This window comes from Carassius gibelio, chromosome B2 (genome assembly GCF_023724105.1).
Source record: "Carassius gibelio isolate Cgi1373 ecotype wild population from Czech Republic chromosome B2, carGib1.2-hapl.c, whole genome shotgun sequence".
Classification (NCBI taxonomy): domain Eukaryota; kingdom Metazoa; phylum Chordata; class Actinopteri; order Cypriniformes; family Cyprinidae; genus Carassius; species Carassius gibelio.
In genome coordinates this window covers 21,357,189-21,379,804 of record NC_068397.1, presented here as the reverse complement: position 1 = coordinate 21,379,804, position 22,616 = coordinate 21,357,189, and the positions used below count along the sequence as shown (strand labels likewise).

The window sequence follows — 22,616 nt, the reverse complement described above, 5'->3', positions numbered from 1 at the left end:
CCGTGAGACCGGCGGTTATAGTTGAACACCGTCATTAGAACTCTATAACCGCCAAAACCGTGTCATTAAAATATTTTTTACCAACATTTTTTAGATAGGATCATAAGATGCGCAATATATCGGGAGACATGGTTTTTACCACTTAATGAAGTTTTGTAAATCGTCAGACATGATATTTACCACTTCATAAAATTTTGCTTTGTAGAAAACCTTTCTTAAGAACGAATTTCGTTTTGTACAAATTTTGTCTTAATTTTAATAAATGTTTCATCAACCAATTGCGTGTATTTTAATAAATAAAAAGCAAATATAGCAGACAATGAAAACCGACATGGAAGCACCAGCGCGCCGCGTTCACTTGCACTGCACTAGAGCGCATCTCATCGCAAATGAAACTCAGCGTAGGCCTATGCCTCATACAATAGCATTAAATATCTTTGCTGCATCCTTTCTAGAACAGACAATGGCATTTTTTTGCGACTCGCATCAGCAAAGCATTGCATGGCCATAGACCGCAAAACAATCAGCGGATGGCGGGCGGGTGCGGCTTTGAAATTTGCTCCAAAAACGTTGGCTCGGATGATGAGTTTTGTGACCGATCTCCTTAATAAATGGAGGTCTGAAATCTCTGCCCCTTTACCGATCAGAGCGCGCGCTGACACGGAGTTAACCCGCTATCTCCAAGAACAACCAATTGACTCTACGGTAGATCCACTAACCCCCCCCCCCCCCCCCACCCGACGGTTATGTTATGAACCGTCACATTTGACTCACGTCATAACCGTCATCACCAATTCTGAAACCGGCACACCCCTAAATGTGAGGGCAGGCAAGAGGGGGAGTGGGGAGGGGGGACAATCGTACTCGGGCCCGGTTCATGGCAACCGTGCCTAGTGTGAGTACACAGTAAGTAAACTTCAACAGATTCTCCTGCTTAGGAAGTAGGGAGCAATGAACACTGTGTAGGAACCATGTCAGTCGTAACACAGTTCATGCACGGAGCTCACTTTTATTTTTTTAATATAGGTTTATACTGCATGTTTTTACTATAATTTCTTCAGAGTTCTCCAAGCTCCATTTAACAAAAATAGGCTTGGTGCCAACCCTATTCGCACCTACGCTTATGCCGTGCTCCAATTATGCAGCACTCACTATACCATGAGCTCTGAAATAAACTTGATAGCACGTTATTTTAGTTGTGCAGCCAACACAATGCATCTTCACTTCAACTTCACACAGCTCAAATATATGACAAGAGGTCAGGCTGATGTCAAAGCATATATGGTATTTTATCAGTGTGTATGAACAGCAGTGAGGCACACAGCAACCCAGTTATGAGTTAATAAAAGGTAGGAGGCTGAGATGAAAGTGACACCCAGCACCTGTGAGTCAGAAGAGCAGAAGTGAGACAGACAGTAAAACGGGCAAGAGTGTCTCAGAGGAGATGTTTGCGTCCCAGCAGGTTGACAGGTTCAAACGCAGGTACAGAAGCAGGGCTGCCGGCCATAACGTGCCCTTCAGAGCTTTCCAAGCTTACAGAGATGAGAGGAGAACTCTCTGGCCAAGACCCAATCCCAAGCCGACTATCTACCGGCCATGTGGGGGAGCTTATGAAGTTAGATGGATTTGGAAGGAGTTCAGAGGGATTTGATGGTTGTCGCTGAGGTGGCTGTGCAGCTTGGCCTGTAACACTGTTGACATCTCCATGACGGTGCAAAAGTTTCAGCTGCTTGGCAGGTGCAGGACGCCAGCGAGAAAGGGGACGTGGTGAAGAGAGAGAGGTATTGAGATTCGGCTTCCTCTGCCAATAGCGCCAAGCACTTTTCCTCTGGGATCTAGTGTTTTATTACCCCTTAAATGGCTACTGACTGCTCTGTATTTGAAGCGTGACAAGAGTGTTTGCTTAAAACGTGTGACTGGAGAAGCAATTGTCCTATGCCTGTCGATACCAAAAAGAGTTTTGAATAATTAGTAACGCCAAGATCCAGAGAAATAAAAGGACAATTAGAAAGCCCAGCATGAAAAGCATAGCATTAACAATGTTGCCTGTTGTTCAGCTGGTACAGTCCTGTTGGTACAGAATTACTGCAACCCTATGATCATCGTGAAAACAATAGAAAGGAAAAAGGAGATGGAAAGAACAGAAAAGAAAAGAAAAGAAAAGAAAAGAATAACAGAAGAGAATGAAAAAGAATGCAGTAAAAGAAAGGAATAAAGGTGAACTTAAAAAAAAAAAGGAAAATGAAAGGAAAAACCCAGCTGAAAAAAGACCCTGCTTAAACAGGTTTTTAAACCAGCAAACAGACCAGTTTAAAGGAAAATGGAAAAATGCAAGAGAGGAAAGGAAATGAAAAAGAAAACAAAAGGCAAATAGAGAGAAAAGGGAAATAGTGAAGAAAAAAGAAAACAAAAGCGACTAGATGTATTGTTTAATTTCATCAAATGACAGGGCTGAAAGAATCCAGTAAACAAATGTTTAGGTTGAAGACAATTAAGACAATGAGTCAAGCAGACAGACTGACTTCTATAATTTACAATTAAATTAAACTATAATTTGTTTTCACACAATCAAATCGTCTATCCAGCGACAATAAACCAGCACAGAAACATTAAGGGAAGAAGATGGCAGAGCATCACAACATGGCCGTCTATACCGATGCTAATGTATTGATGATGGCTTCTACCACTCTCTGTGTCAAGCCAAATAGTCAATGAGTTCCTTTTCCACATCCATGTAGGGGTGTGCCGGTTTCAGAATTGGTGATGACGGTTATGACGTGAGTCAAATGTGACGGTTCATAACATAACCGTCGGGGGGGGGGGGGGGGGGGGGGGGTCCAAGTCAATTGGTTGTTCTTGGAGATAGCGGGTTAAATCCGTGTCAGCGCGCGCTCTGATCGGTAAAGGGGCAGAGATTTCAAACCTCCATTTATTAAGGAGATCTGTCACAAAACTCATCATCCGCGCCAACGTTTTTTGATCAAATTTCAAAGCCGCACCCGCCCGACATCCGCTGATTGTTTTAAGGGTCTATGGCGATGCAATGCTTTGCTGATGCGAGCCGCAAAAAAAAAGCCATTGCCATTTGCCCATTAGCTCCGCCCACTACCGGAGAAACTGGTATGTCTTCTGCTTGTTCGAAAATGAATATGAATAATTCTAAATTAAATCCATTATTTTGACAGGAGAAGACAACAAAGAATAGTTTACATATAAGGTGTTGTTTAAGCGTGGTAAGACTCTCGCTCTCTCTCTCTTTGCATGTGTGAGAAACAGCACTATCAGTAAAGTGACGGTGAGTCGTGTGCCTTCACAAAGAGTTTACAGAGTGTCAAATACAGGTGCGCTGTGTGTCCATTGAGATGAGCTGAAAAGTTCAGATCGCTTGAAGGAGAGAGAACTCTGAAGCTCAGATGCTGAAATTAATGCAAGCGTCATGCGCTTCAGTCTATGCAGTAAACAAACCTGCACGTCTCTGCCTTTCATTAATTCACACAGAGACGCGCAGAACACGGATTTATATTTTAAACAACTTTTGCGGCTTAACATTTACAGATACTGGTCCATATGGAGATTTGATTTGATTATTTTATATTATATATATATATTATTTTCATAGGCCTACGCTGAGTTTCATTTGCGATGAGATGTGCTCTAGTGCAGTGCAAGTGAACGCGGCGCGCTGGTGCTTCCATGTCACGGTTATCATTGTCTGCTTTACTTGCTTTTTATTTATTAAAATACATGCAATTGGTTGATGAAACCATTATTAAAATTAAGATAAAATTTGTACAAAACGAAATTCGTTTTTAAGAAAGGTTTTCTACAAAGCAAAATTTAATGAAGTGGTAAATATCATGTCTGACGATTTACAAAACTTCATTAAGTGGTAAAAACCATGTCTCCCGATATATTGCGCATCTTATGATCCTATCTAAAAAATGAAAATAATTTTTGATAAAAAATGTTGGTAAAAAATATTTTAATGACACGGTTTTTGCGGTTATAGAGTTCTAATGACGGTGTTCAACTATAACCGTCGGTCTCACGGTTATATACGAACCGTCACACCCCTACATCCATGTTGGCTAAAACTCACAGCTGAAGCCATTTAAGTGAAAGCGGGAACCTTTTGTTGCCCAGGTGTGGCAACATTTGCCCTGTTCCTAGCGTCAGCTTTGATGAAATGTCACAGACCTGGGCTCATGTGCGCAGGTGGGCTGCTTTTGCCAGTGGGTACACAGAGTCTAAACACTGTTCCTCAGTCAGCAGGGAGTGGGATTGGGCACTAATTTAAGGCAGTTGCCCGGGAGCCCTGGGATATGGCCAGCTGGACTTTTGGCAGTTTATTGAGTGGTTACATGATCTGGCGACTCAGTGGACTGATTCACAGTCCGCTTCTGTCAGCACTGAATTCATAAAATGTCTCCTCGGGGGCAAAGAAGACCTTGTTTTTAGTGCAAACCAGCACACAAACTCATAATGTATGTCCTTATCTTTAGTGCAATGCCGTTGCGGACCACATCTAATGGGAAACACAGAACGGAGGGTGCATCAGACCTGAGAGCCCCTGTCTATTTCCAACACCCTTCATCTAAGCCTGACACCCGTTTCCTTGGCAACCGCATCGACGGTACAGGGGCTGTGGGGGTCGTGAAGTTCTGAGACATCTGAGACAGAAGAAATGGGAACTACTTATACAGGTCCTGACACTACTGGCTGGCTTTGTCTAAAAATACTGCTCCTCACCTCACCCCAATATTCTCCCTCACTTCCCTGCCTAATTGAAAATGAAATTTATGCAAACCAGGTTGATTTCATTTTAATGCCTAGCACCGTTCTCTTGTTACTTTTTATATGAGTTCAAAGAAACCATACAAAGAAATTAAATTTTCATATTAAAGCTTCCATTTAAAACCACCCATATTGAATAAAACTACTTTGCAAATACAATGAGGCAAGGGGAGCTTTTCCACAGCTTCACACAAAGTCACAGATTTCAACTTTTCCTTTTTCATTTTGTTATATGAAGGTTACCTTTATTTTTAGTGCTTTTCGAATTTGTGCGGTTTTATTATTTTACCCTTGTTCCAAACCCAGCCTTAGTCGTAAAGTATTAATATATATATATATATATATATATATATATATATATATATATATATATATATATATATATATATTACAAGGAATGATAATATTAACAAAGAGCAATATTATGTATTATAGCAATACTTATTATGTGAAAATTATTTCTATTTTTTTTATTACAATGAAAATTTTTATTTTAATTTAGGATATAAATTGACTGTGTCTTGTATTATGAAGTCTCTTATGCTCACCAAGGCTGCATTTATTTACATGATGAAACTGAGAACAACTCTTCTTTATTTTAATATATTTTAAATGTAATTTATTCCTGTGATGGCAAAGCTGTATTTTTAGCATCCATTACTCCAGTCTTAGAAATCATTCTGAGATGCTGATTTGATGCTTAAGAAGCATTATTATTATAATTTAGAGCTGGGCAACAATTAATATATTATTTTTAATCACAAGTAATCGCATGATTGTCTGTGATTAATCGAGGTGGACAAGAGCGTGGTTCAGTTATATGAAGATCAGTAATTTAAAATGGTTAAAATCTTTAAATCTGTGGAAATAAATGTGCCACTTCCTGAATATTAATTGTTGAGTAGCAAACTGCTATTAAACATTGCTTGTCAAGATGAATAACACAGTGGCAGAAGAGATACAGTCTAGAGAGTATGCCCTTCATTTCTTTCTTTGAAGAATAATGTTTGATTTTTGTAATGTTTTCATGTGTAGCTCTCTGTGTCCAACAAACCCAGTCGTGAGATTATAGTGAACGTACACAATCCTACGCAACGCTGCATTAATGATATATGCATTTTTTTATTTTATCTATTCCTCTAAGTCTGTGGATACTCCATTTCTGAAAAGATTAATCCACTGGTGGACTAAAATGTCCAATGTGATTAAAAGAGCAAAAATTCTGACCTTGCAATTGATAACAGTCATGCTTGTTCAGAACAGAACAGTTGAAAAGCCTAAAGGTGTTTATTGATTCTTCCTGCATTACTCCATATATTGAGCTCTGTCTCTGTAGAACATAAGTATGAGGGTATTGCTGGATAATTTGGGATCACCAATTTGTCTCCTGGCACCCACAGTGCACTGCAACTGACAGATATGGCACAATGAACAAGGACTTGTTGTTATTATTGTTGTTTAATAGCATGGCAGGCTTAGATTATTCTGAAGCAGTGTTCCGAAGAGAAAATTAGGCAAATGGAAGTTGGAGAACTGTAGCTGCTCAGGCTTGTTTAAACTGGATCACAACGCACAAAAATACAACTTTAGAAATATGCTAAAACCTCGTCCATAAGGAACGTCTATAATAAAGTCTCTGTGGATAAAGCTGCAGCTTCATCATTATCAGCTTGAAGCATTATCATTCTTTATTTGAGCAGTCTGGATACTTTGAGCTATACAGTAAAGACAGATATACAGTCTTTAAAAGAGCAGCTTCACCACATGAAAGGACAGGTATGTTGGTTTAGATGACAGCATATATATATTATTATTACCTCAATTAACCTCCTTGTATAAAAGTTTTAAGGGTTAGTTCACCCAAAAATGAAAAAAAAAAAAAAAATTCTCAGATGAATCCAGTTTGATTTATATTAAAGATTGTATCTGATCTTTCAAGCTGTTTAATGTCACAGGTGTTGCAGTTCATCAGTCCAAAATAAGTGAAATAAAAGTGCCCACCCATAAAAAACAAAGGCCTTCTGTAGCGAATCAATGCATTTTTGTAAGAAAAGTATCCATTTTCAAAATGTAATAATCACTTTAATCTAGTTTGCACCCATGAGTCTCGTGAAAAATAACATTTGTTAACAGGAGCAAAGGAAGCAAAGTTTCCTTACTTTAGCAAAGGAAAACCAGTCTCCTCTTGGCTTATATTGACATATATTGACTCCGACATTTTTTACAAATCCTTATTTTATACTTCTACTTTGTACTTCACTGTTTTGTTTTGATCTATCCCCCGTGCTTCAGCGTTCATCACTTCTGAGCATGCACAAAAACGACCTCATACATCATCCACTCTGATCTGTGTACAACAGTGAGCGCAAACTAGATTAAATGGATTACTGCGTACTGATTCGCTACAGGATTTTCTTCACTCCCCTCCCTCCCGGAGTAGTGTAAGACATTTTATTTTAAGGATGGGTGCTTTTTATTAAACTTCTTTAAGACTGATGCACTGCAACACCCGCAGAGTGCCATTAAACAGCTTGAAATATCAAATACATTTTTCTATATAACTCTGACTGGATTAATCAAAGAAGAAAGTCATATACACCTAGGATGACCTGAGGGTGAGTTATGTATGGCCTTATCTTCATTTTTGGGTGAACTAACTCTTTAATGCATTAAACAATACAAACTGGATCTTTCTGTAATTTGTTACCATAAATACAGTATCTGATAAGAATATGATGCATGAAAATTGAGTAAAAAAATATATATATATATTGCAATGATGTTAGCCAGAATAAAATGTTCTCTAGAACATCATCCACCGGGAAGTCCACTGAGATTTCATTCTTCCTCTTCAAAAGGATTTTAATGATATAAATGTGACCTCTTTTTTATCCTCCACTTCATCGTTTCTTGTGCAACATAATTGATTCTTCAGTCCGAAGGTCGCTCTACCATAAAGGTGTGCACTGGAAATTATGGTCAGATTTGAAAAGCAGTGACCTTTGAAGTGCCTCGCGATAGTCGGCTCCTCACGTATATAGCCCATGAGTTGCTCCTTCATTCTGGTTATATAAGAATGGCTAGAGGACATAGGAGAGAGGGCGATCACTAGAGGCTGACAATAAGTGTGTATGTGATCCAACATGTCTGCCTGAATGTGTGATTTCACTCAATTTCAAGCTTGACTGCCCCTGCATGACTCACACGTTTTCTTATAAAATATTCCCGGAAAACATTTATCTAATCCCTTTCAGGGCTTCTTTGGCTCTGTAGGCTGGATAGGACACAACTGGGAAAGGAAAGTGTCAACTTTGCACATGCAAGCATTGTATCTGTACTGCTAATGCTGTCAATTAAATAATAATAAAAGAAAATACCTAATTAAAAATAAAGGCATTTTTTTTTTTTTTTTTTTTTTTTTTTGGAGTGGACTGGGCTTTCCCTTTAACAGAATAGTCTCCAGTTCACTTTTCTCACATTTAACTCTGCCAGCTTTAATTTGAATAATCAAACTTCAAAGGCTTCTTGCTTTTTAACCACCGTGTGCCTGTGCACTGAACGGCTGCTATTCTGCTCTGAAACGGTTTGTGCCTTATCTCAATAGACAGATGTCTTCTCATCTTCAGTATGGTGATTTTTCAACATCTTGCGGGTCTAACAGTTTGACTGGCTCAGTGACCAGCAACAAGCTGGAGGTTGTCAAATTTGGGGTAAAATTTATTTGTAAACTGGATTTGCTACAGATCATGGATTAAAATATTAATAAAGCAGGAACAAAATGTTGGTGGGCTTCCTGACCTGAAGGCAGGAATAACAATTGGAATTTGGGTACGTGTCAGGGGGGCACAGTGTCTAGAAGGGTGCAGCACCACACCCAGGGGGGCACCGTGTAAAATAACAAGAAAAGCAGCACAATGGAAATAGTTCACTAATTCAATTCATGAGAATGCTAATTTCATAAATAATGATGAGAGAAAAACACTAGACAACAAGCTTAATTATTTTAAAAATGGAAAATATATATATATAAACATCTAATATGTGTCACTTAAATGTCTTAAGTATTAGCAATATCACTGGTAACAATAAGTGACAAAATTGTTGAACAATAAAACATTTTGGGGGGACTTCAAGATCTAATAATAAGAGACTTGATTTCTTTTGAAACAAAAAAACACTTTTTTTCTAAAAGAAACAATATTCTGTTATTCTTCAAGCCTACTGATGAATAACTCAAAGTGTGTGAAAACTGGATTTGATGCAGTAAAAAAAAAAAAAGAGTTTAATAGAGAATAGATGAATCAACAAATGGAACACATGAATAACTTCTTATTTCAACTCAGAGGCAAAGCCGAATGCTCAAAGAATACAAAAAGGTGTTCCTTTGCTGTCTACTTTGAGGATTGGACTGTGAGAACAATAAAGCGGGGTTTTTTGTTTTTAAGGAAAACTATTTTTAACACTGTATTTATACTATATGCATTTTTTTTATATATAATTTGTGCTCTTTGATATAGAGTATAATTGATTTGATGCAGATCTGAACATGGACAGTAAAAGGTCAAAGCATTTTTTGTGCATTTTGTTTGGTCAGTTCTGTCTCGCTCCAGTGCACAAAGTCAATACACATTGAGGTCAAGTGAATATCGAGCACAACACATGGAAATGTCATTTTGTTTCGGTCCTTCAGATTTCAGCATATAAAACATTTGCGCAAAACAAATATGCCACCAGAGCAAACCAATGTCCTATGGAGAGAACTTCATCTCACAACAAGATATGTCTGAGATTAAAATTTTGTGAAGAAGACTGTGAGGCCTCGCATTAAAATGGCTTTGATATTGCACCTGTACTGAGTGAAGCTTCATAGACTGCATCTGGTGATTCACCAAGTCATTCTTTTGAAATCAGATAATTATATATTGGATTAGAAACACTTGAAACAAGCCTTTAGAGCTTTTGAAGATATACTAGCCCCTTTTCAATGCATTGCTAAACATGCAAAACAAGAAAAGAAAAGAAAAGGAAAAAAAAGGATTTCAGTGAATCTACTTTTAAAAAAAATCACCTTTTACAGTTTTGGAACAATGTGAGGGTGAATATTACCGTATTTTCCGGACTACAAGTCACACCTTTTTTCATAGTTTGGCTGGTCCTGCGACTTATAGTCAGGTGTGACTTATTTATCAAAACTCATTTGACATGAACCAAGAGAAATTAACCAAGAGAAAACATTACCGTCTACAGCCGTGAGAGGGCACTCTATTCTGCTCAGTGCTCCTGTAGCCTACACTGAAAACATAGAGCGCCCTCTCGTGGCTGGAGACGGTAATGTTTTCTCTTGGTTCTAAATAAATGCAACTTATAGTCCAGTGCGACTTATACATGTTTTTTTCCTCGTCATGACATGTTTTTGGACTGATGCGACTTATACTTAGGTGCAACTTTTAGTCCGAAAAATACGGTAATTTATTTCAATTTCTTTTTTAGACTTATCACAGTAACAATGCAAAACTAAATCACATAATACTCCCACTTTCCCAGAACAGTCTAGTTCACTGAAAAAAAAAAAACATTCTGCCATCAGTTACTCATACTTTCATAGTTACTTATATTTTCGTTAATGCAGTCAAAATAAATGGGGACCTGAGGGTAAAAATAAATAAAAGTAATTAATTAATTAAATATCATAAAAGCAGTCCATACCATTACATTCACTCCATACCATTACATAGCTCATGTAAAACACTGAGCTAATAACCAGATAATTAATGCATGAGCAGCAGTTAATGACTACATTCATTCATGAACAAATCATTCAGATTAGCTTTGCAAACCAGATTCAGTCCTTTTAACTGATTCATTCAAAAGATCTAACTCAAAATACTGATTCATTCATTTATGACTATGAAGAATCAGGATAATTATTTCAAGAACTATCACAAAAGTGCTAAGGAGAGCTAGGGTACATAGAAAAGTGCACATTCATAAATCACTTTGTATGTTCCACGTTAATATGGTTTTGGAACAGCATATAGGGTTAGTAAATACTGACAAAATTGTTTGTTTTTGGGTGAACTCTCCCTTGAAATAAAAAAGGAAAGAGCCTATTCAAGACAGCCTGATTAGAACAAAGACCTGTTGCTAATTCTAGTGTCCTTTGCTTCATAACAGCTCTTCCACTGTCCCACACACACACTGCCGGCTCAGAAAAGCCTCATTGTGCTCTCTTGCTGGGCTGGTGGGTTAATGTAATGTGAAATATGAAGTCAGACTGCGCAGAGCGTGGCTAGATTTTATAAACACTAATCAGTCTGGAGATGTTTTCTCCAAGGATGTGTGTTCCATAGGCCAGCACACATTAACACCGCTTAAAAACATGCACAACCCATTTCGGCTTCATGGCAGTTGGGAGAAGGAGACGCATCTCGGTTGTTTATGAGATAAAAACCGGACAAAAAAATAAAAAAAAATTAACTGTAAATGGTAGGATGACACTTGTGATGTGCAAAGGGGAAAAAAAACACATTATACTTTTAGATATTGGAAGCACTGGGCTGAATTAATAACCCACTGTGTGTTGGTTGATTTCTTTACCAATTTTTCTAGAAACTCTGCATAGTAAGTAGTACATTTATTTATTTATTTATTTTTATTTTTAAAAATATTTTTTCTCCAGAATCCAGCCTAAAGGAATAGTTCACCCTCAAATGCCAATGTTATCTTTGTGTGAGTAAAACACTGTAATGTTATATTTGTCACAAGTTTGACGCAAATTAAGCTGAATGTAGTTGGTTCTTTAAAAAATTTGATATGCTCATATTCAAATTGCACTAGTTTATTTATTTTTCTATTATCATTTTTCTTAATTTCATTGATTACCATTGACTTCATATTGTATGGGGAAAAAAGCAGCAGCATAAATATCCATCTCTTTTTGCAATCTCAAAAGAAAGATAGATAAATGACATGAGGCTGAGTACATGATGACAGAATATTCATATTTGGCTGAACTATCACTTTAATCATTTTAAAGACTGTGCTAAAAAGTCTCTCTGAAATCCCTAGAGGCATCTCCAAACAACTCTTTCTATGAAGAGCACAATGTTGACCAAGGGAATTTACATCAAATGACAACACAACATAGCCCTGCTGCGGCGTATTTGAATGTAAATCTCTGAGTCTGCTTGCAGTTCTTCCCCGACTCGGCAGGCAGAATCTATTTAAATATAACACTCGTCAGCAATTGTGTGGGCTTTTGTTTAAAGATCAAGTCTCCCAGACGATCACTTGTCCATTCAAATAAGACATCGGCTGATATCATTCCGTGTGCATTCAGCTGACAAATCAAGACTTTATTAGTTAGCCTGAAATGTCCATGAAAGAGGTAATGGAATGATAGCTGGACCGCTTAGCGGAGATACAATGGATCCAAAAATGCTTCAGTTTTCTCTTTTAACTACAAAGCAGGAAGGATGGCAATTGGCAAAGAAAACTTTATGTGGGAGTGTTCATCCATCTGCCCGCACAGATGGGGAGAGCTAGCGAGTGAAAGACCAACATGAGCCAGCCACACAACTACAAACAGTAGGTCAGAGCAAATATCCACAGAACAGATCTGCTGATTCCCGCTACAACAGAAGGGCTGTCTGCGATATATATCAGTTTTTCAACAAACCACCTCTTTTCAATCTTTATCTGTTGACAAAGGGACAGGAAAGACTATTGCACAGAATATCAATGCGTCTGACTTTTATTGCGCTTCTCAAATCGCAGACATTTGATTGGCCTATTGCTTCGGGGAGAACAGGAAGCAGGAGCGGATGGTGGATGATGGGTGTTTGGGAGCTGGGCTGTCTCTCTGTGGGAAATCAATGATATTTGTTTAATTATTGGATGAACTTAATCAGTTCCACTGCTGTAATTACTAGCCTAGAAGTCATTATAAAATCATTTGTTTTATGCCATCTCGGGCTGAAATAATGAATACAAGCAATTTAGCCGAGGAATGTTTCTGAATAAAAGAAGATAAATATTTATTTAAGATTTTTTTCCGTGGCTAGCTTTAGTTTGCATGGCTGCTGTTCCCTGTGTCCTTTGGCAATATAGATTTGACACTTTGTCAATGATTTCTTTTGACAGCAGTCATTGACCGTGTCGCTTCCGGAATCCAACCGAGGTGTCGGAATACTAGGAACAATTGAGAATGACAGTGTATCAGAAAGATTAATTGATTAATACATCTGTATCTCCGAGGGTGTGCATTTAGAGAGCTACAGATGAGATGTGAGCATGAGCGCGACCATTTCCATTCCAAACATTTAGCAGAGGAAATTTGTGAGCAGATAACATATTAAGTTAATGATACAGTTCTAACTAATTGAAGACAGATGGAATCTTCACTGGAGCAAATAATTGTTTTACTCCTTAATCACTTGTCAATTAACAAGCGCAAGATACGCAGCAAACCCGATTGGCTGAAATAAATGTGACCTCACCCACACTAGAAATCAAAAACTGCTCGGACTAAAGAGGTAATGCATTAAAAAAAAGGTTGTGAACATACTTTTGCCAGTTTTGGCAGATGACAGTTTGTGCAAGACATTCTAGCATTCTGTTTGTCAGTATCTTTAGAGCGAGATAAACAGGCAATTTAAAAACGAGAACACATGATTTTCTTTCTTTTTCTTGAACTCATGTGTCTGCCACAGATCAGATCAAAGCATGATCTTTTAATCACAGTTTCAGTGCAGAACCACATGTATTGTGGTCTTTAAGCAAGCAAGTTTCAGCTGTTTATGAGACCAATATCTGGACAGAAATAAACGTTTTAATTTAAAATCTACCAACCAGTTTGGCCATCAAAACTAATATTTTAAGAGACTAAGAAAATAACTAAGATATTTCCATACTAATTGCATGATATTCAAATGTATTAATGGGAAACAATCACATAATGTAACTAGTTTACCTAAGTGTCAGCTATACTTTATATAAGGACAATAAGAACACACAAAACCTGAAGTCTTGTGTTGTTGCATTTTCACTATTAAAGGTGCTGCAAGCAATTTTAATTATTCTTTTTTTTCCTGAATACCAAGTATTAAGATATCAGTTAAATACGTGTCCTGAGAAATCACTTTTTTTTTTTTTATTCAGAGATGCGTTTAGCTGTAAAACGTATGTAAAAATCGTGTATTGTATCTGTGTTTTGTCCAGACTGATCTGGCGTTTTGGATGCGTGAAACCGCTATTTTTTTAAACCGGGTCCCAGATTGGATACATCTGAAAACAACAGCCTTACATTTTCGTGTGTACAGCCAATCCATATATTTTGTGAAACGATGATGTCATAACACCATGTCTCGCCCATATCACGTAAAGGTATCAACTACATGAACAAACACTCGACATTGTATTAAATGTTTATTAAATGCATTGTTCCATGTTCATGTTCATCTTCTTATTTTCCTCTTTTGGTTTTATGGCGGGTTGCGAACCAACTTCATAGGTCCATACCGCCACCTACTGTGATGGAGTGTGTAGAGAATATACCGTTTCTAACACTTATCTGTTTTCCTGCATTTGGACCATCATTCAAAATACTACTTAATGAAAATTCTTTAATACCTAAGGATTGTAATTCATCTTTAAATCGATCCCTTTCTCTTTCATATTATGTACTTATCATCATAACGTGTTCCACTGATTTCTCTGCTAAACAAGAATTAAATACACCAGTATTATGTTTCCCTGTAATGTATAGTGTTTGGTTTAAGATTTGAATGTCCTGTATGTATATGTGTTAAAATTACTTGTTCCCTTCTACTTAAGTTATGAATCATTTTTCTTCTCTTTATACTCAATTGTACTTTGTGATAATGCCTACCCGTTTGACATGATTCCTAGTATATCTGTACAGTTTGTCTTCTTGTTGTTGTGTCGAGGTTGTATACAGCGCGCAAGGTTTATGTGCATGCTTCAAGTCTTCTTCATTTCTAGTGTATCTCTGTATCAGAATTACAGTGCCACATACTGTACTGGCATGCATACTACAACGTTTTGAGTCAGTTTTGTGTGTACACTGATATTTCTTGAGCTGAAAAAAAGATTGGATAGGGAAAGCTGGCTTGGTGTTGATGTGGCCTCAGTAACAGGCTCTGTAAACAAAAGAAAGAAGCAGAGCACACACTGATTTAGCCGATCAGAAATGCTCTCTGCAACTGTTAAAATATTTTGTGCTTTCGGCTAGCTAACGTCTGTGGTTGATTGGGATTTTGTGAGTATGCGGTCTAATTCATCAGTTAAGATAGCATATATTTTACAGAACATTTAAAAGGGAAATGCAATTTCACAGCACTGAACAGAAGTGCAAAATGTTTGTTTGAGCACCCAGACTAAGACAGACATGCTATTTACTTTTTCATGAACATAAAATAAAGGTTTTCTGAACAACAATTGACAAAGTGAGCACTAACAACATATTTGAATACGTTCATAATGTTGAAATTCTGTTTGGTGTCTCTAGTGGTGTGGACAAGGCACACTGCAGACTGCTGATGAATTCAGTTTTTTTTTTTTTTTTCTCACAGGATTTTTTGCTCACTCTGAAGCAATTCAATCCGATTAACTCACTAATCAGATTAGCCAAATAAACATTAATCCCATTAATTTAGAGCATCACACTGCAGTTAAATCATCCTCTGATGTCCTGAAACGATCATCAAGCCATGAGCACATTTTCAAATCAAAAGAGAGAGAGCTAACCGGCTCCCCCTATTGACTGCATTCAAGCCGGGAAATCATAAGCAGGAGTGTTACCATGAGGACACATTTGTAGGCAGAAAAAGGTGGAAATAGAGGTAAAAAACAGGTGCATGAGCAGCAGGCAACGGTACAAGTAATTCTCTTTCTCCATCACTTGCTCTCTTTGCACCCTGGTATTATTTAAAGCTACCATGGCTTTCAGAAGGTGAACACCAAAAAAACGGAGTGCTGGTGAAGCATTTATCAAACAGATTGAACCCATGACAGAACGGACCACGACTTCATGTTTGAGGGGGTTAACGAGAAATTCCACCTCTGTATGGTATAATTTTATTCAGTAACAACAGCTTTTGTCGACTAACCTGTCCTTGGCTTATGATGAACATTGAGGGTTGGTAATTTAAATTGAGAACAATAGTGCTCAAAAGGGTCATTTCAACAGCAGGAGCGCATTAAAAACGCACACAAACTGCAATAACATAGCATTATGGTAAACGGATCCATCAGCTAAGCTGTATTTAAATCAATGACAAAAAATAATGGTCACTTGAAAGCCATTTACGGGCAGTTGAACAGGGAGTGCAAAGAGAGCAGCCGCCTCAACATGCGTTCATTTTGGACAATGATCCTCTGGTGGTACAATATATGCAGCCCGATTTCTTTTTAAATGCTCGTGTTCTTCCGCAGAGTGCATGTAAATGGAGCCCTGGCTTAATTACCATTTAGCAGTCTGATAGCATGAGTAGAAGAAACTTCTGCAACACAGGCATTGTGCAGAGGCAGAGCCCCTGGACTCAAATGTTATGTAAATTATTAATTTCCTCATAGACTAACACAGTTGTGCTATTTGGTTACCCACAGGCATGCTGTTACATGTTAATTAATCTCACGGAGAGGGGAAAGTATCAGAAAAATCTAATTTTATTATGCAATCATGATTAACACAAGATATTGCTGCTCAGGTGTGTTTATATAATACTAAATGATGAGGTGACTCATATCTTTTTTTACAAAAAAAATTATATATATTAAATAACATTTTACTGTACAAAAAATATATTAACTGCACTGTAAAAAAATATAAGTTGTAAATAAAACAAAGATTTTTCAAGTACATTTGATAAGAAAATACTAGTTTTTCTACAAAATTTCTAATTGAATTGAGTGTGTTGCCATTTCTTTGTAACTGTTTGTTAATTTTTTTTAAGTTATATTTTTAAGGGAAATTATGATTATTATTTTTGTCTGGGTGTAGTTGAATTTAACATAGATTTTCACCATAAATTTTATGGTATATGCTTTTCGCATACAATAAAATCACATGCATGCACGTTTTACCATATTGAAATGTAACCTTCAGGTTTGTAATATTTTGGCTTTGTTCTGAAATATAGACCAACGATGTATTTTCTGCTTGGTTAATTGCGCTTTCAGAGGGCAACATTTCAAAATGAACCAAAATGTGTTAATAAAAGTAACATCGACAAATTGTCCCAATGGCAATATTTCAAAATTTTAAGGTGGATATTATTATAGAAGTTTTAACCAAAGCAAACGTTTTAAAGTTGAATGTATGTTTATCCACATTATTGATTGATTTACATTTCCATAAATTTGGTTGAGAGAGCCTTCTGATGGCTGCATGTTTAATAGATAGGCCTGCGTGCTAGTGGGAGCAGAGGACGCTATCTGAATTCTCAGACTCAGGGAAAGCTTTGAAATCATGCCTAAGACTAATAAAAGAGGAGCAGGAGGAAGGAAGGAAGGAGCCACGGAGAGGTGTGATCTACCTACAGTGAGATTACCATGTACCCCTGGGCTCTCATCTTCCACTGTGTGGGGAGGCATGCGGTCTCGTTCGTTCACATGGCAGGGCGGTAAAGAAAAGGTCTCGCAGCCAAGGTGTTAAGATTTATACTCCAGCTATAAATCTGCAGAAAGGATCCCCACACCAGATTTTTAATATCATGCCGATACCACAGTCTCTGCCCATGGACAATATGTTCAACTGACTTTGACAAATCAAACACTTAAGAAATACGACAATATCCCTCGCTGTGCAGCTCTGCAGGGAGGAGGAATGGATGCACAACAGCAAGCGTGAGAATATTTCTCTGAAAAAGGTGGCACAGGGTGTAAGGGAAGAAATAAATAGCCAGTTTATCCTCAGGATGGATGGTGACATCATTATCTGCCCATAACAGCATCCCCAACTGTTTGGATGGAAAGTTTGCCCACTGCACAGAATAATTGCTCACTCTGGGGTACAGTGAGGCTGCATGGCTTTCAGAAAACATCTATGTAAAAAAAACTGCACAGGGCAATCAGATCATTCTTGATTGATTCTTAAAACAAGCTACATCTGCGTTTGAAGGAAATGGCTGCAACATGTCAAAGTCTGAAGTAATAGAGTTTGCCCCAAATCTATTGAATATATAATTATAATATAATATCTTTGAATTTACAATGTCAGTGTTGTGATGTATTATTCTATAAATACAAAAATAATTATGGATATAAAGTATATGTACAGTAATTTAGCTGATTAAACATAATATATACGAACAAGACAATTAAAAAATGTAAATAAATGATTAAATTAAATTTGTTTCCAGTTAATCTGACAGAATCCAAATAGTTTAAGCAATTTCAATTTCAAAGAACTTTTAACACCATTAATAATAATAATAATAATAATAATGGAATTCTAAAGAAAATAAATAAATAAACAATGTAACATAAGACATATTGAATATATATAAATATAAGATAATATAAAATATATAAGATCCATATAATTTCTAAAGCATCATATATAGAACATTTAATTTATATATACTTATAATCTCTTCCTACAATTTTAAGTATTATACTCCATAACCAGACTATATTATTATCGAAATGGCAAACATTACTGAAAGTAAAAGTTCTGCAATCATAACATAGCATCACAAGAACCATGAAACCAACTTCATGAAACCAACCATCCATGCAATGTTTTTACTCTCTGTACTTACACTTGTGTATCATTCAAAACAACATGAATGCATACCACCGATCCTACATCTGGAGTATTTCTAAATGGAATCTACTCAATGCATATTCAAATGCATGTAAATGATGTAATCAAAGAAGAATACAGCTTTGGTTACAACAGACCCTGTCTGCTCCCTGATGTGACTTCAGGAACCTAACCCTCGGTCTGAAGCTCAGAATGATAATGTTTTGATTGATGCACAACCCACAAACCAATTCATTACTTGAGCCCCCTCCCATTCCCCAGTCAGACCCCTCAAGCACAGCACAGCCGCTATGAGAAGAGAACACTTAACACCAGACGCTCAACTTACCTAGTTTTGGAACCCAGTGTTGTAATTGCCTTTAGATCTTCACCTTATCTGCTCCTCCCTGGTCCTTGAGCAGCTTTCTCCCTCTCACAATGTTTCTTGCAAAGGTCTATTGATCGGTCAAGCTGTGTTTTCAGTAGTCTATTGTTGCCACCAGTTAGATTGGAGCTCCTCTCTGGCTGCCTGTCGCGGCTGCAGTGAGGAGGCTGAGCAACGTGTGCACCTTGCTCTCGCCCTAACTCGGTCTCTCCGTCTATCTGTCTCTCGCACCCTCCTCTCTCTCTCTCTCTCTCTCTCTCTCTCTCTCTCTCCCTCTCACACATGCACATGCACGCTATCTCTGTGTCTCCCTCCCTCACCCAGCGACACCCCCTGTTCTCGTTCTCTTTCCTTCTCCTTCCCTCCCTATGCCTCTCTACCCCCGTCTTGTTCTCTCTCTCTCCCACTGTATTGATCTGACAGCGCTGGCGTTCTCCTCCTGCAGCCTCTAGAGGGTGTTCCAATAGCCGACAGTAGCCGGTCCAGAACTAATCCAACTAGCTTCAGTTCGGCTTCAGTCTGAAAGAGAAAGCTGGAGAGAAAGGAAAATGGAGAGAGAGTGAGAGAGAGACAAAAGAGTGAGGTGTGGATTCTCTGTCACATAAAAAAAATCCTGTTAAATTTACAGTAAAAGCTTTTGTAGGCAAATTTAATGTGACAATATTGTAAGCAATACAGGAGGCAACTTTGTATTTTTAAATATAGTGGAATGTGCCTACATAATAATAGTTTTGCATTTGCTGAGACATTGCAAAAAAAAAAAAAACTTGAACATGCACTGGTAATTTCCATTAACCTTTAACCACAATGCAACAAAGTGCAAGATTTTGTATTAATTGCTCAATTAGAAAAATTTATTATCGTTTACAAATATCCCGTCTGTCATCTGTTTTTTTTTTTTTTTTTTTTTTTTTTGAATATATAAAAATACGTTATTTTAAAGATTTATTTATTTGTTTTGTTGTCATAAATTAATTAGTAGATTATTTAGATCAATCCATCAAAACAAAAGGAAACCTTCAGTAACCTAAATTGTCTCTCTTTAACTTTTCAACTCCACATAAAATATGAATAAAAATAATTGTCTTACACTACAAATCAAAATACATTACTATGTCCACAAATCCCTCACCCCCAGATTAATAAAAGCATAAACATTCGACGTGTTTTAGATGAGATTTACTGACATCCAGGGCAAGAGGAAAATTAAACTACAGTATTATACTCTGCTCATAACCAATAGAAGGCCACTTAAAGTCAAAATGTTGTGCATAAATAGAAATTATATATATATATATATTGGACTATAAAAAACAGATTTTCAAGTTTCAACCATCTTTTTTTGTTGTCCAAAAAACATATATTTTTAGTTTATTTGCATGTAAAGTCCCCTTAATCGCCATTTTTACTATAGCTTTCCCATTAGTTCTGTATTACTTTAAAATTTCAAATATTTTTCGCTCTTTCTCTCTCACTGTCTCTTTTCCTCTCAGGCAAAGTGCAATCTGTGCTGTCAGCTGGGCAGTGGGACCCCTGCCTCAGTGAGAAACAGTGAAACTGAGACAGGCATTAATGTTTCAGCAGGCAGTCTGAAGCAAATGAATACAAACAGAGAAGGTGAAGTCATATTCCTGCTGCGCTGGTCTTTACAAATCAAAATTGGAAAAGAACCTTTATAGCACCTCCCAGGAGGAGGATGTCAGGCTATTATTAGTTGATACATTTCATCATATTGTCATAGTGACAGTGTTCATCTTGGCTTTCAGGATTTTTTTTTTTTTTTGCACAATCAGCATTAGTGCATGATGTAACAATCTGTCAATAAATCAACACGCCTGTGAAATGACTCGCAAGGTGAATTACACTGAGATTAAACGCTGCAGTTTTCATCTGCATTTCAACAGAAAAAGTAACCTCATACACATATTGTCATTATTATTAGTTGGGAAATTCATTTATACAGCTGCTATCTTTCTTTACAAGTGGCTATTTTCAGTTACACTGAAAAAAATGGTGTAGGAGGTGAAACTGTTTTCATTTAGACATTGCTAGTAAATTAAACCAATAATTACAAAAAATGGCAATTAATACATTATATTACACATGGAATTGTGAAAGATATAATAGTATTTGCACTTTTATCAAAACATACTCTCAAAAAACTAAACAAAAATGTCATCTCTCTCTCTCTCTCTATCTCTCTTTCTCTCTCTCTCTCTCTCTCTCTCTCTCTCTCTCTCTCTCTCTCTATATATATATATATATATATATATATATATATATATATATATACATATATATATATATATATATATATATTTTTTTTTTTTTTTTTCATAAAAATGTCTTTTTTTGTAACAACTTGCATTTTATAAACAGTGAACATTCACACAAAAAAGAAACCAAAACAGACTCGGAACAATAAGTAAATGATGAGAATTTTAATTGTAGTGTGAACTGTCACTTTAAGCTGTGGGAAAACCTTCGTCGTGCTAAAGACAAAAAAGTGCGGTTTCTAACAATAACAGGCGTCTGGAAAAACCTGTACTACCATGATGAATAATTGAAAGCGCTCATAGATTTTTCCGGAATTCCCATAGCCTGCGGTCCCTTACAGTAGACCACAAGCTACATTAAGAGTGTTAAATGGGCTGTCGGCACAAATAGAGGGCAAAGCTTAAAGACAGCAATGGAATAGTGATTGTGCTTTATGTATTAGTTGTTGCTCGGCTTGAGTCAGAGGTTAGGAGAGTCGAAAGCCTTCACAGCACCGACTCAGAGCTCCGTAGAACAACTTGAAGTGTTTGGTGAAAGTGAGTGTTTTGTACTGCCCACCTCTTTCTGATAGTTCACCCAAAAATTATAATTTCCTGACCCTCGTGTCAGTCTAAACAAGTCTAAACATGAGAAAAGAAATAAAAAAAATGTCTATATTGTGAAAGTCAATGTTGTTTTGGACCCCACTGAATTTCATTTTTTGATCAAAGCAGTCCTTCATAATATCGTCTGTGTTCCAAAAAGGCTCTTAGTGTTACATAGTCAATGATTGTGAATTATTTACATAGAAATAATAATTATGGGCTTGTATTATTTCTTATTCCGGAGAGTATCAATCAGAAATAATGGCACAGTGTTGATTATTATAATCAAGGAGGAATGAATCATTATTCAATGAATCATACACTAAATAATGATTATTTAGCCCTGAACACGAAGTACTGTTCAAGACGAGGGTGTGTCGAGTTTGATCTGGAAAAACAAGCAGTGAATTTCTAACTTTCATATAAAGCTAAATCATTAAAGTCCTCTTCAGTTCATAAGTTGTGCGTCTTGTTGTGGCTAATCTCAAATGTGTTCTGTTTTCCATCATGCATCTATTCATTAATTCAATCATGAAAAGAGCAGGACATTGTGTCCTCAAAATCATCTTTTGATGTATGTGGTTTCCTAATTACCTGGCATTGTTCGTGCCTGCCTATATAAAGCTATGATTAGCTGGTTTTGTCATATACCTCATTCATTCTCTTCATGTTAAGAATGGGCAGGGTCTTCAACTATCCTGCTGAATACCCAAGTCAGGAAATTGCGGTGATTACAAAAATAAAACCTGTAATTTCAGACACCCAAACACTGAAATTCATGAGGAAAATGATAGACTTATCAGCACCC

The 22,616-nt window shown here is 37.0% G+C and overlaps 1 protein-coding gene across 2 annotated transcripts in view; it reads right to left on the bottom strand.

Annotated features, from left to right (window-relative positions):
* The window catches only part of LOC127951229 (tenascin-R-like), a 139,209-nt gene extending 119,992 nt beyond the window's left edge, over positions 1–19,217 (bottom strand). Inside the window, exon 1 of one of the 2 annotated variants that reach the window (XM_052549033.1) lies at positions 18,912–19,217. The gene's annotated coding sequence lies outside the window, so the exon portion shown is untranslated. The remainder of the gene's footprint in view (positions 1–18,911) is intronic. The other variant, XM_052549034.1, reaches the window with a different exon arrangement.
* Between the last annotated feature and the right edge of the window lie 3,399 nt (positions 19,218–22,616).